Genomic DNA, 15,054 nt, shown 5'->3' with positions numbered 1-15,054 from the left:
TGGTTGATACATATTTTCGTATCACCCACGGGTTTGATTATTGTGGGTGGGGTCTGCTGAGCGTATATGTTTGTACTGTCCTTCATTCATTATATGTTTGTAATGTCCTTCATTCATTATATGTTTGTAATGTCCTTCATTCATTGTACATACCCATTTCATTGTATATATTCATAATCTGAGCTCGTTAAGACACTCGATAGGGGCTCGTCATTCATTGTATATATTCATTTCATTGTATATATTCATTGTATATGTTGTGCCGTCCTTGAAACATCCCGACGAACTCGTTAAACACTCGATAGGGGTTCTATTGGGATAATTTTTTTATTTTAAAGATTTATATATTATATAATGAACCATGAAAATATCAAAGACATTATTTCTGCTATTAAAAAACTAGAAGAAAACGGAATTAATATATCTGATGAACTAAATCCTGAAAAAAATAATATCTGAGTTTGAAACGTTAGAAGAACTTAAAAATGAAAATAAGTATGTTCTATCATCTCAGTATAAGTTCATAAAGCGGATTCAGGCAGCTATGTTTCAGTCACTAGCTATGATCAAGTAAATGAATTTATTTCTCTTTCTATCTCAGTAGAAAAGGTCAGATCGGGATTATCCAGCGAGTACGAAACGAAAACAACAATCAGTACCTGCATAAGATACTTAAGAAAAATTATGTCAACAAGTAACGACCAAAGCAACCCTGTCTGAAGTATTTTATTTCTGAAATATTTTATTTATTCTGAAATATTTTATTTATTCTGAAATATATATTTATTCTGAGATTATTTTTATTCTGAAATATTTTATTTATTCTGAAATATTGTATATTTATTCTGATATTATATTTATTCTGAAATATATATATTTGTTCTGAGATTATATTTATTCTGAGATTATATTTATTCTGAAATATTTTATTTATTCTGAAATATTTTATTTTTTCTGAAATATTATATATTTATTCTGAAATATTTTATTTTTTTCTGAAATTGATGGGTTAGTTGGTACTCGGAATCATGCAAACCAATCAAATTTGTAATTTTGATGGGTTAGTTGGTACTCAGAATCATGCAAACCAATCAAATTTTCAGAAAAAAATAAAATATTTCAACATTTGTCAGTGAAAAATGATGAATTTTCCAGCATCATCAGGGTGTGATTGGTAATAATAAGGATATATTTTTACTCTGATAAATTTCTGAATTTAAAAAATAATTATTCAGGTTAACTGTGATTCAATAAAAAATATTTTTTTATTTTATTTTATCAGAAATATTTTATTTTATTTCTGAATTTCAGTGAATTGCCTATTAGATCGTCGGGTAAAACCTCGAGCGATTCTCTAATTGTTTTATCGATAAATTTGTGAAAATGATCATTTTTGCTAATATTTATCGGAAAATGACAAAAAATTACATAAAAAATTTTGATGATTTTTGTAAGTTTTCACAAATTTATCGATAAAACATTTAGAGAATCGCTCGAGGTTTTACTCGACGATCTAATGGCAAAATCACCCAAGATGGGTAAAATACCCCTCAAAAACACGAAATTTGTTGATTTTTCACTGAAATTCAGAAATAAAATAAAATAAAATAATATATTTCTGATAAAATAAAATAAAATAAAATAAAATAAAATATTTATGATAAAATAAAATAAAATAAAATAAAATATTTCTGATAAAATAAAATAAAATAAAATAAAATATCTCTGATAAAATAAAATAAAATAAAATAAAATAAAATATTTCTGATAAAATAAAATAAAATAAAATAAAATATTTCTGATCAAAGATCTAATCACCCCTTGTATCAATAATATTTTATTTATTCTGAAATATTATTTTTTTAAGTTGATCGAGTTTAATACAGGAATGCACATAATTTAGAATCTAATCTCTGCTACAAATGATCTCGATAATGTTTCGACGGAGCTCATCTAACTGTTCTTGTGTTAATAAGAAATCCTCACTTCCGTATTCATCAATAACTAAATTAACGTTAAATTGTTCTGTGTTTTGTGAAAACGCTGTTTTGATGGCGTTTTCAAATACTTCTTTGTCATGTATAAAAACCATCACGTGCTGGCACATTACATAATATTTACTGGATTAATTAAGATTTCACATACAGATTTATCACAAGCTCTTCTCCACGTATGTCAATTAAGCGATTAAGATGGTCTGTGAGCTTAAAATTTATTCGTGTTAACATATTACTGTGACATCGCAGATACACAGGATTAGTTGGTTCTTGCACGATTAAACTTCCAGGGGAAACTTGTGGTGTAAATGTATATAAAATATATCCTTGTTGAGCCTGATTTGATCTTCCGAGATCTATTTGATAGCTACCATCGACTACGTCACAAACCAGATTGACCACGATCGTGCTGGTTATATTAACGATTCCCGGAGATACGTGTCTGCCGCCGCAATGTGGATCATTATTATATCTGAGAACAGTTGGAGGTGGTGCTAGTTTTCTCCACGCATCGAGTATTTTAGGAAAGTTCTCATCAATGACATCATTGACAGATTTTCTCAATCTATCTGGATTATAATCAGGGAACTTAAACGTTACAATGTCAGCTTCGGATATTTTGTACTTGGTTGCGAAAAACCTTCTATTATAACCCAATGATTCAAAAACCAGGTTTATGATCCTATTATGAAAATATTCAATGGTATCAGCTATATGATTTAAAATTTCTACTCGTTTAATAATTTCTTCACGCGTAGATGTCAAATCAGACAAATATTCCCGAAAACTATCACGTAAATTGTCTAGTTGTTCTTCGTGATGTGAATTTATGATATGAATGACATTATTGATATTTATATCGTAAAATTAATTACCACCATCAACGTTGTGTAAGAGCCAGTAGTACTCACCAGTTCGCTCGACACGAAATTGATCCCGTTTATCCCATACCCGTTTTTCTATATTCCACCAGAAACTTGTATAATTCATTTTAATATTATGCTGAAAACTTTTCGATGATGTAAAATCAGCTCGTTTTGGTTCTGGTGGTCCTTCATACACCGGGGGAACATCCGGCCAACCTAGTACGGATCTTATCGTGGACTGATAAATATTAGCGGCATAATTAGGAGAATGTATTTCAACCGTCGAGGACAGCGTCGGCTCATGAACGTTAATCGATATTTTTGCTTCTTTTCCTGTTATTGATTTAATTCTACGCTGAAATTCTTCATTGATATCTTCAATCTCATAACTACCAGTTGGTATTCCAACATCTATCCAGTCAGGAGTACCATCTGGTTTGTTCTTGTTAGCAAATACAAGCAAATTATTTGCTGGTGTACCATTAAATGATTTTGATCTGATATTTGGCCAGCTGTAATATACTCGTAATTGCGCTAGTGCTATTTCTTTTACTGGAATTGCAGTAGGAAAGTTAATACTAAATTCAGGATTAGTTGAACTTACCGAGATCATCGTTATCTTTGGCGGAGTTGTGTTAGTCATGATCTGCTAGAGTAATTCTGTCATTATTAATACTTGTATCTTTAATACCAATACCTTCATGATATAGCTTAGTCATCATTGAAAACTCGAAATCAGATATAATTCCATCACTGAGACTCGCTGATAACAACGAGGACAATTTCGAGTATGCTACCGTCGTTGTGTGTAATTTTATTATGTAATCGGATAATTTTTCGTTCGTGCAAGTACATATTTTTTTTGCGATGATATTAAGCACACCTGCAATCGTTGTTGCTGCTGAAATACAAATAGTTACAGCTACTGGTGCCATCATTGTCACCGCTGATAATATAACACCTGCTCCAGCAACAACAGCGGATACTGAATAAACAATCACGTCAACGATAACTAATCGTCGTCGATATTTCTTTACTTTTACTGTATACTGTTCGACTCGATCTTTTAATGCTGCCTGCCATTCACGCCCTTGATTGTACCTGTATTGTGCACCGTCCATATATTTTTATGCAGTAACCAATTGAGGTGTTTCAGCTACAAATTCCAAACACCACCAGTAAGATGTTGAGGTTATCTTATCAGCTGCTTCCAGAATAAATATTTCTTCGGTTCCGCTATTTAATATAACAGATACAAGCCCCGGAAAACCTATCCGTTGAATGACGCCATGGATATATTGTAAATATTTTAAATTTTGCAGCACTAAACACAGACAGCCTGTACACACCAGTGACTGTTGCGGTATATTTGATAGTTTTATTTTGCTGCGACCATGTTGCAAATCCCGATGATACCGTGTATACGATGTTGGTAATATGCCCAGGAGTTATTCCGGCTGGAATTTTAATAAAATTGGTTTTATTAACGATCTCAGGAATCCCCGCTACGATCTCTTGCTGTGTTCGTTTGATCGTGTCTAGGTTAGTTTTGATATCAACGAGTTTTATGTCAGCGACCAGCGGATTACCAAAGAATTCTTCTGCGATTTCATTAATTTTTCTAAAATTTCTGCGAAGATTTGTGAACGCGTTTACGTGAGCGTCATACTCAGCCTGCAGCGTGGATAATTTACCATCTACGGTGTCAACGTATTTTTTTGTTGCTGCGTCTTCGTCGGATGTTGGATCTCTTAACACTACTATTTTATTTCCGTTCATGCTTAGTTCACCCGTCATTGTGTCACCGGTATTTTTCACGCAATTAGCAACGTTTTTTGCAATTTCATCTCTAATGGTTTTAATCGACATATTTGAATCCCTGATTCTGCCGCTGTCAGTAAATACAGGAATATTATCCGTAACTGCACCGAGTACTCGTCGAACTATATCATTCCATCTGATGTTACTCGTTTTTAGTTTACCATATCGATCCTGAAAAATAACAACCTCATCTGGGTCAACTCCAGCCAGGTTCATAATATCAGCAAGTTCATCTTTAGTTGCGTACTTTGACAGATCAACATCGCCGGTTTTTTTCTCAACGCGTGAAGATCTTCTTCCGTAAATATCAACCATTATAATCTAAGATCTGTTTAAAACGCTTTACGCGCAACGAATCGGTTGCTTGTATAATCATGCACGACTTTATGTGGCGGTTTGGATGATTTTGATATAGCGTTAAGTACATTAATTGCCTCACGGCCACATATTCGCGGATCTGTCATTGTTTGTGTGGGTAGTGTTGAATACCAAACTTTGGAACCAGAGGTTCTTGCGTGAAGTGGTGCAACATACTTGATAAATTCAACAGGTGGAGCTAACCCGTACGAATCAAAATAAACAATTCCACGTGGATCAACCGCGTATGATACCCAATGAGTACCGGGTCCTGAATTCGAGTCTAGATTAATAATACCTGTTTCGAGTTTGTTTGGTCGGTCCGGCAATTGATCTCGCATAAAACACCTCTAAAGGCTTTTATTTTTAATTTTTAGCAGCATCGAGTAAATCAAAATTTGATGCTGGAACATCTAACGTGGAAGCCTCAGACCTTTTCCCCAGCAAGATCCCGGTAATCTTAGGCCGCGTCCCTTTTTTTTGTATCCATTTCCAGTTGCTTTCTTTACAGCCATTTCAGCAGCTGTTCCAACAGCTTCCAACGCGGCTGCTTTTGCTACGGCTGGAGCAGCAGCAGCTATTAACGCTGGAATAGCCGCGAGAAGTGGAAATATACCACCGGTTTTAACCATGTCCTTGATGGCGCTCGGAGAAAGATGGAACTGAACTCCAGTTTTTGATTCTAGGGCTTTATTAAAATGTTTAATCTGATTATTTGTCAACGATAATTTGTTCGGACCACCACCAATCTGATCTCGTTTTAGCGATATTTTAGTTCCGCATTTGTTGGCGGTTTTTGACTGAAGCTTTTTGACCTGACCAGGAGTCAGAGTAACATTAACATGACCATACGACATTTTTATATAAAATATATTTTTCTGAATAATTAAAGATTTTCCACTGGTGCATCAACGACTCTCATTCGACCACTACCACCTTCAAGTAACATGGCTTTATCGCTGAGTATGACCGAGATTACTCTATAATCAACACCACCTGTATTTAATGTTGCTTTAAGATGTATATCAACGACAGATTGTTTCGATAGATCAAGATGTTCCAGTGAAAAATAATAAATCTGATACAAAGTTGTGAAATCATATTGTGATATTTGCAACCCAGTATCAACATTTTGATCACGTCCCATGAATGACATTAAACGATGATATGCACGTCCTATACGATTCTGTTCATAATTTAGTTGTATATCTTCAGTTGGTTCTTGTTATCCGTTTATCCGTAAAGAAATACTTGTGACACCTAGTTTATCAAATATCATATGAGAGCGAACTTGTGAGCCTAAACGATCGTAGTTCTGAAACGCAATAAAAATATGCCGTGGTTTGTATACTATCCGTGCTTGTTGTTAACCATGACAACAAGGATTTACCACCAGTGTCCATGAAAGAAATCAACTTTTGTTCTTCTGCGATCGTTGGAGTCATTACCGGCATCCACAGTGAAAGTTTCGATAATACTACTTTACCAGCATCACCAAGAGGTCTCCACAGAGCATCGTTATCATCACCCTTTCTGACAAGAACAACCGTGTGTTTAGTTCCAAAAATAACCTTTCTAACATTTCTACAAAATCCAAAAATATGCGATAGTGGAATTGTACATGAAAATCTTCTATCGGCTCCTAGCAACATTTTTCTGCGCGTTGCAAATCCTAAGTAGAAATCATCATTAGAACCATGAACTACTGGCCACACATCAGCATCAGCGTTATTGAGATTGTTTCTTGGTCGTCTTATATTATATGGATCGCTTTCAGGGTGATTGGAGTTCTTTCACAAACATCGTTGTGGGACCTGCTGATCTTGCTGATCTTGTATAATCATCAGAATATCTTGCTAATCCTATTATTGTTGTAGGAACGTCGACATCATTCTGAACTGATTCAATATTTTTTCCATCGATCATATACGTGGCGCTATTAAATAATGCCATAATCCCGTTGTTGACAAAACCAACTTTTACTGCATCTGCGTAATTAGTATTATCCGTTTTTACAACTGTACCTTCTACCTCAAGAAACGCCTCAGCAGGTAAAAACTATTTACTTGTGTCATGAACTTGTAGTTCAATTCTTCCTCCACGTTGATCTGGTGTTCGTGCTTCATCAGAATAAAACTGATAATCACGCACAGACTCATCTTTAAGCACAGGTGCTTCCATGTCAAATGCTGTGTCTGATATACGCTTGAACATTTTATTATAATTATTTTCGTCTAACACGAAGATTACCGGGTTTGGAAACTCCACTTCCTGATATCATGCTTGAAATATTATTCCCTGATTCACCTGCTAACGCCGCTAGTTTTTGATTTGCAGCCTGATTTATTATTCTGCTGACATCTGCGGGCATAATTTCAGTACTTGGTAATTTTACTGGTGGTTGTGATTTTCGTCGCAATAATCGTGCTATTCTTTCTTTGATTGCCGAGAAAGCCCTACCAGCAACATTAACAATTGCACCTGGAGCTTTTTCACGAACAACATCAATAGCCTTCATCGATAATTGTTTTGCAACAGGCGCTACTTTTGGGGCTAACCGTTTAAACAACCCCTGAATAACATCACCAATGTGAGAATTCTTCTTGTTTTTGTTGTCTTATTCTCTCTCTATGAAGTATTTCTACTTGTTCACGAAGAGTGTTGTATTTCGGATCATCATTTCTAGATTGTTTTTTGTTTGCATATATGCGATATATCCATTTAATAAGATTTTTGTTATTTGTTTTTTCATAAGGGGGGGTTTAAAATACCAGATTTGTCAGATATATAATCTAATATTTTTTCGGGTAATTTTTCTCTTTCAGTATTTCTAATTTCTTCAACAACCCCTTCTTTGAAATTTGTAATTAATTTTATATTTTCTTTTACTGGCCAGGGTTCAGGTGTATGTTCTTTTTCTACGCCTGTGACTTCAGTACGAAGTTTTACAATACTTTCAAGTATTTCCTCACCAACAGGTGGAGGTTGAGCCGCAGCTATATCAATTGGAAGATCTCATAAAATCTTCTTTGTCTGTTTAGTTCTTCTTGCTATTTTTTCGGTTTGTGCCGCAGTTTGTTCTAATACCGGAAAAATACCCTTTTTCCTCTTCTCATCTTTCTCCGCAATATCTCCCCATATAATTTTTTCAACAGCCGCTGAAAACTTTCTTAGTAGCTGCAGTGATAGGTTTAAACAGTTTTTTAGTATCTTCTTCGTACTCAACTTGTGCTTCTTGTAGCGCTTGTAGATTTATTCTGAATGAGTCTCTGACAGGAAGAAATTTTTTAATTGCTTCTAATCGTTCTCGTGCTATTCTTGCAGTATGAGATTCCGGATGTACCATTATTTTGATATAACAATTTTTTAATTAATAGCAGCAGAGAGGGTGCCTACCAATGTTGGTCGTCTGGTGGAAAAAACAAAAAATAAATAAACATGTAGAGTACTTTATTTTTTCAGCTACCTTTTCGAACTAAGGTTTTATTGATGGGGTTGGTTTCAACAAAAATAAAAACATCTCAAGGAAACGTTTATTTGTAAAAATCTGGACCTTTCTACGGATTAGATTTCCATGACGGTTTTATTTTTTTTTTTTTTCGCAATTCTTGGGTCGGTTCGCCCTCTCTGCTGCTAGTGGGCATTTCTTACAATAAGAATGGGACTATGGATAAAGTGGGGAATCCTTCCAATAAGATTGGGACTAGGGACGAAGTGGTGAATTCTCTGATGATGTGGGCAATCCTTACAAAAAGAATGGGACTAGAGATGATCAAGTGGTGAATCTTTACAATAAGACTGACTAGTGATGAAGTGGGGAATTCTTTGATGAAGTAGGGAATCCTTAACAGTAAGATTGGGACTAGGGATAAAGTGGGGAATTCTTTGATGAAGTGGGCAATTCTTACAATAAGAATGTTACTATGGATGAAGTGGGGAATTTTTTGATGAAGTGGGGAATCCCTAACAATAAGATTGGGACCAGGGATCAAGTGGGGAATTCTTTGATAAAGTGGGCAATTCTTACAATAAGAATGGGACTATGGATGAAGTGGGGAATACTTAAAATAAGATTGGGACTAGGGACGAAGTGGGGAATTCTCTGATGAAGTGGGCAATCCTTACAATAAGGTTGGGACTAGGGATGAATTGTGGAATTCTTTGATGAAGTGGGCAATCCTTAACTATAAGATTGGGACAAGGGACGAAGTGGGGAATTCTTTGATGAAGTCGGAAATCCTTACACTAAGAATGGGACTAGGGATGAAGTGGGGAATCCTTACAATAAGATTGGGATTAGGGATGAAGTCTGGAATTCTTTGATGAAGTCGGAAATCCTTACACTAAGAATGGGACTCTGGATGAAGTGGGGAATCCTTACAATAAGAATGGGACTAGGGATGAAGTGGGGAATCCTTAACAATAAGATTGGGATTAGGGATGAAGTGGGGAATTCTTTGATGAAGTGGGAAATTCTTACAATAAGAATGGGACTAGGGATGAAGTGGGGAATTCTTTGATGAAGTGGGAAATTCTTACAATAAGAATGGGGCTAGGGATGAAGTGGGGAATTCTTTTGATGAGGTGGGGAATCCTTACAATAAGAATGGGGCTGGGGATGAAACGCAAATGCAGATTGAAGTTTCATTTTGGTTTATTAACAGTCACAAAGTCATATTTAACACTCAAATATCAGGTGCATCAATTTTAAATAATACTTAATTGATTTTATATCACTGTTTTTGTGTACATTTAGACAAATATAATTAATCTAAGTAACAAATTTTATGATACAAGCTGATACAAACATTAAGTTATTTAATGTTCAAATTTTATATCCAGCTATTGCTTAGTGATAGTCTTAGAAACGTTGGCTAACATTTAATTAAATTCGTATGGTTTAACTGTAAACAGAAACACCCAGTGGCTATACTATTAATAATAACTTACAACTACAAAGCTTTGAGAAGCACAAAACAGCTTTACAATACAACAAAGAAATAACTATTGGAAAGAACCTTGAGAAACACTCATTGGCTCTATACTCAAACCTGTACTTATTATTATTATTATTATTATTAGATTTCCTATTACTATTGAACTGTAATAAACGTTATTATTTGAACAAGGTATACAAGAAACACTTGGCTTGACTTCATACGATGATGACAAATCCTGATTACAGTTTAGCTAATTAAGCAAATATTTAAGCTAAAGCTGCTATTTTAAAACATAAAAAATGTATATATACATATTATGCAATGTTTTTAGTTATACAGATGTAGATTTCAAAATTTAGCATTAGACCTGTCACAAATGTACAATAATTTTTTTTTAAAAGAACCAAACGTTATTTTCTTTGCATTTATTTATGTAGATATCGTGAAATAAATGAATTCTGATCAAAGGAAAATAATAAACAAAAGAGTTATTATTTCTTTGCGCACTGCCTCGTCGTCTTCGTAGTAAAAAAAATACTAAAAAGACTTTACCACGCACTTTCTAAACGTACGGATTTCTTAACACTACCCTCGGAAACCTACCAGGTCCCAGCAGAGACGCTGACAAACCTTTTATACCTAGTGCGTAATTCTGCAGAATTCTTCGTTTGGCAGGGAAAATTCTGCCGTTCGCTGGGTAGCAACCGGAGGGAAAACCGTACTTCTCTACCGATAGCAAGAAAATTATACCATAATTAATAATTGTAACTAGAAACCTATATAACACCACAGAATATTAGTTAAGCGTGCAGACAACGATTTTATTAATGAATGATCAAAATTTGCAGTACAAATAAATGTTGAGCTTTAAAATGAGTGATACCATAAGCTTTAAATGTAGGCCCCTCGCTGGTATCACGCTTCCAACTGTTTTCCACAGACCTAAATACAAATGTTTTCTGATATAAATATACACTCTATCCTACCTCAGCATTCGTGTCACACACTGTCATAGAGAACAATGTTAGATTGTCAATTTTACAAGGACAGAACCAGGTACTCCATTACAGTTAAGAGAGATAACTCTGCTGGAACTAAACAGGGGTAAGATTTATCCACTTACAACAAATGTATTTTCAATTACGTGTATGACATTTGTAAAAATTAAAAGTATAAAAAATACAAAATATGATCTAGATGTGAATTAACATAATCTCACATGTTGCCAAGAGACTCGACAACTTTTGTTTTAAAAGCCCGACAGAAACACCAATTCTTACATAATGCACCAATCACAGCTAGTTATGTTGTTTATTTCTGAATACAACGTTTCTACACTTTAAGATCCGCCCACCTGTGGTTGTACAATTGGCACTGTTACACCCGCTAGCTCCCAGCTATTTTAGCTGGTAACCGTTGAGGTGTCCCCACCCTCATGTTGCCGAAAATGATAAAGACTTTTATATTTTCGTGTTACCCCCAAAGGTCTGTGATGTTTTTCGTAAAAAATTAAACAGAATTTTGAATCAAAAATTTATTTAGATAAGATATTAATTTTGAATTTGGGGTTGATCTTTCTATTTGGTAGTGATCGAGGTACCGTAAGCAAACACTGTTCATGATGGTCGATAACACTGGACAACAAATTTTTACAAAAGTCATGTTACTGAAATAAAATTAGTCAATTCTTATCAATTTTTATGTGCTGAACACGAATATGACAGTCAAATTGCAAAATTGGCTCTAGTTTTTTTGTAATCTGCAAGAAATTAATGTTTACATAACGAAATGCATTCCAATAGTAAAAGGTCAACTGTAATAGCCTACCTATAAAAAATCAAGTCATTGACTACATCTTAGATTTCTTCGCCTGTCTCTTGTACAAGCTGTTCGGGAGCATCTCTGAGGAGTGTCCAGCAGTAGTCAGCCAGCATTGTAGTGGACCATTTTCCCTGGTATCTTTGTTCCATTGTTGCGATATCTTGATGAAAACGTTCGCCGTGTTCATCACTAACAATACCACAGTTGCTAGGAAAGAAATCCAAATGGGAATGAAGGAAGTGAATCTTTAGAGACATATTGGAGCCAAGTTTCTTATACTTCATCAACATGTCTTCTACTAGTTCCTTATAGTTTTCTGCCCTAACATTTCCGAGGAAGTTTGTAGAAACTAGGCGAAAAGCATTCCATGCTTGTTTCGCGTCACCTTCCAGCAAGTTGTTGAACCGGTCATCTTTGAAAAGCTCTCGAATCTGAGGACCCACAAAAACTCCCTCTTTAATCTTTGCTTCGCTGAGTCGAGGGAATTTTTCATGCAGGTATCGGAATGCTGGCAAAGTCCGGTCAATGGCTTTCACGAAGTTCTTCATCAAAACTAGTTTGATGTGAAGGGGTGGTAGCAAGATTTTCTGAGCCTCAACCAGAGCTGGGTGTTGGATATTCTTCTCTCCAATGGCTACATTCTGCCTGTGAGTCCATTCCTTCCTCATGTAGTGCATTTCCCTTGCTCGGCTATCCCACTCGCATAAGAAACACATGTATTTTGTATATCCTTGCTGCAGTCCCATTAAAAGGGCAACTACCTTCAAATCACCACAGAGGTGCCAGCTGTACTTGTTATACTCAATGGAATTCAGTAGCTGCCTTAAGTTATCGTATGTCTCTTTCATGTGGACAGCATACGCTACTGGAATAGATGGAAGAATGTTTCCATTGTGCAAAAGCACAGCCTTGAGACTCAGTTTCGAAGAGTCCACAAATAGTCTCCATTCTTGTGGGTCATGAGTGATTTTTAAAGCATTCATGAGGCCCTCAATATCGGAACAGAATATCAGATTACTTTCCTTTCTGAAGAAAGGCTCCAATTGCTGGTGGCGCTTTCGATATGCAGTAATTGTGACATCTTCTTCTAGAAGATTCCATTGTTGGAGTCTTGATCCTAGCAATTCTGCCTTGTTCTTTGATAAGTCCAAATCACAAATCAGGTCATTTAGTTCTTCCTGTGTTATTCTGTGTGGGGTTGATGATGCACCACAGTGAAAATCTGGATCACTGCATGCTGATGGACCAGGAGAAGAACAGGTCGACTCACCTTTGTCTTCGTCAGATGAATCAAGAGAATATTCTGCTGGAGGTTCTGGAATAGGAAGTCCCTCACCATGTGGAACTGGTCTCAATGCAGACGGAATGTTTGGGTAGACTATTCTCGACTTCTTTCGCTTCGTTATTCCGCCGGAAAGAGGAGGAACCAAGCAGAAGTAACAGTCATTTAGGTGGTTGCTTGGCTCTCTCCACACCATTGGGACTGCAAACGGCATTGATGACCTTTTGCAATTCAACCACTGTGAAAGCTGTGTTGTACATGTAGCACAGCATATATGCGGAGCCCAAGGCTTGTCTTGGTCACCAACCTTGCATCCGAAGTAAAGATGATATGCCTTCTTCACTTGAGAATTGATACTTTTCTTCTGGTTGGCAAATGTCACTTCCCCACAAATATAGCAAAAATTGTCCGCGGTATTAACACACTTTCGAGGCATTACTGTTCTTTATTGTACGTAAATGGATAAAATAATAAGTTTTATGTAACAGTAGCTTGAACTGTCTCGCACAACGTCTAAAATATTTTAAATGCTGAACCTATCTGATTGGGCTTTATATAGTACACTGCTTACGTCAGCTTCAGCAGCCGCCTGGCATTAGTATAATAGGCCTACACATGTATAGTACACTGCTGACGTCAACTTACTTCAGCAGCCGCATGGCATTAGTATTGCATTGCATCAGAAAATGATGCAATCAACTGTGGATGATGTGAGCATGATGGTATTATGCAATGTTACATCATTATTCCGGATGTTGCTGCAGTCCTACTGGAGAAATTTACACAGTGAAACATAGAAAATGAGGTATATGAATATCTTCAAAACGAGAGCCAATACAAATTTTTCACGGTTATATTCGTGTTCGGCACACCAAAATACTACAGATTAGGGCCTTTTCAAGTCAGTAATGATTTCACTGTTGACCAGTGTAACCGAGATAACGACGGGAGTATTCCAAATGTGCCAAATCTGGAAACGAGGCTACCATCTATGATTGACAGGAATCAGATTAAAAAAATTATTTAGATATTAAGATATTATTGTTAAATTTAGGGTTCATCTTTCTATTTGATACTGGTCTTTGTACCGTAAGCGACCACTAATCTTGATGGTCGATAACCGAGATAATGACGGGATAGTCTGGTTCCCTGCTTAGTATGCTCCCTGTGTTGCCCTCCGCTTCCCTGCTTAGTATGCTCCCTAGTGTAGCGGAGTGCAACGCAGGGAGCATACTAAGCAGGGAACCAGACTGATGACGGGAGTGTTCCAGATAGAATCAGACCGCAATTAATAGTTCCGGTTCAGTAGCCACGAATGTAGTCCCAGTCTATTTTTATACCATTTTTTTCCTGTCTCATTTTGATGGTGATACAAGAGTTAGATTTAGGCATTCTTGGTATGGATTTAAAAGTAATTGTGTATTCTTTAGAATATAACTTAATGGTGTGGTTGTCTGTGTGTGTTTCGGCGACAGTGTACAGTGAATAATAAGGTCTTGGTGATGATCCGGTAGTGAAATCATTGCCCTTTAAGTTGTTTACAGTCCGACCTCTCAAAGAAATGCCGGTGTACCTATGACAAGAACTTCACCCTGAAGTCATCTATGATGGTATTTTAGATTAACATATGATTTGTATTGATTATCACGCAATGGAAAGTTCAGTATTGAGAAACAAATGTGGAGAATATATAGTAAATTTAATCGTGTTCTGGGTTCAAATGTGACAATTCTGGAAACGAGACCAACATCTATGATTGCTAAGAATCATATCAATTTCACTTTCACTGAAAGAATAAAAAGATTTTCTACACATTCATTTCAATTATCTACATATAATACTATTAACCACGGTACAGGCGAATATTGTTTCGTTCACAGTACTGTTGTTAGAGTTTACCTTTTATTTTTCACTGTATAACTAATATTTTGGTAAAGCCTATACATACATACATACGTACAAACATACAT

Source organism: Sinohyriopsis cumingii, chromosome 14, assembly GCF_028554795.1.
Source record: "Sinohyriopsis cumingii isolate HCF-2022 chromosome 14, ASM2855479v2, whole genome shotgun sequence".
Classification (NCBI taxonomy): domain Eukaryota; kingdom Metazoa; phylum Mollusca; class Bivalvia; order Unionida; family Unionidae; genus Sinohyriopsis; species Sinohyriopsis cumingii.
Note: the sequence above shows the minus strand (reverse complement) of the source record.